Raw genomic sequence first — 1344 nt, 5'->3', positions numbered from 1 at the left:
CCGCCGACATGGGGAATTTTGCGTCACTTCTCCCAGATGAATCAGTAATAGAGTGTATTGACTTGGTGGAAGGTCAGTTCTATGGCCTGGAAGGACCGCACATGTTCTTGGGATTTGAGGTGAGACGTGATGATTTCTTAGTCGGTTTGAATGTTGAAGGGGAGCGGCTGTTGTTTGAGGTAGATATCTCTAGTGAAGGTGAGCCTATTGTCAGTGCTCCTTTGGCTGGAGGGCCAGAATGGTACAGGGACTGGTTGGGGCGGGTGGCTAGGAGAGAGGTGAGGTGGGCTACTGGACCAAGGTGTGGGGAGGTGATAGCTTTATATGACGTAATGTGGAGGAAACCGATGAAGGGATAGGACTAGATCTAGATGGTGGCTAAGTGATTTAGATCGCTGAGTCTGAGTGATGGACTTCTGTACTGTATTGTATGTGTGGCAAGTGTGTGTTTGTCGGGGTCCGTGTGTTGTTTAAGTTGTATTCTATTATTCTATCGATGTGTGTATGGTTTTAGGATTTTTGTATTTTTGGTTTTTGCCCACGTAGAATCTAGATTAGATTCTAGATCTAGATCTAGTGTATACATGCATGTCTGAAGTCCAGAGTCAGACTGTTCACTTTAATAGGTTTTGTGGGGATCTCTCTCTCTCTCTCTCTCTCTCTCTCTCTCTCTCTCTCTCTCTCTCTCTCAGGGAATTGGCTTGTCCATGACTTGGATTGGAACCTGCAGACATTTTTTTCTTTGTTTTTATGTTGTAGATAAAAAGTCAATGTATGGATGAGTGTGTTGTTAATGTGTTCATCGTCTTAAAATAGTTAAATGTTTAGAGTTTATAATTTATTAGATAAAGGTAAGACGCCATAGTACAACTACAACCAGTAATTTGTGGTAGGAAGTGCGCCAGTCTCAATAATAGGTTTCACCTTCTTTTACAACCCACTAACACCGACCCTTTGTTTGTCTCTTGTCATATATATATATATATATATATATAGCCAGTCAAGTCGGTATGTCATCGCTGATCATTAGTTTTATTAGTTGTAGCAAGGGAAAAAGACAATAAATATTTTTAGGGGAAGAGGAGGGAGAATAAGACAGCTGTAGGAATTGATAAGGGAGGATATTATATCCATAACCATAACGAGCGACCACAAGTATGAGACAGAGTAGAATACTAAGAATAGTGGGCTGGGGTAGGAGTAGGGTTTGAGGTTGGTCTCTTCTTTATTGTTTGTTGAGATGGTCGCTCGTTACGAAAGTCCTTCCATTGATAATGAGGAGAGCTGAGATAGATTTAACAGCTGGGAGTTGTGTTGTTTTTTGTTTTCTATTTAATTTATAAA

The sequence above is a fragment of the Aplysia californica genome, unplaced genomic scaffold (genome assembly GCF_000002075.1).
Source record: "Aplysia californica isolate F4 #8 unplaced genomic scaffold, AplCal3.0 scaffold01146, whole genome shotgun sequence".
Lineage (NCBI taxonomy): Eukaryota > Metazoa > Mollusca > Gastropoda > Aplysiida > Aplysiidae > Aplysia > Aplysia californica.
This window is presented reverse-complemented; position numbering follows the sequence as displayed.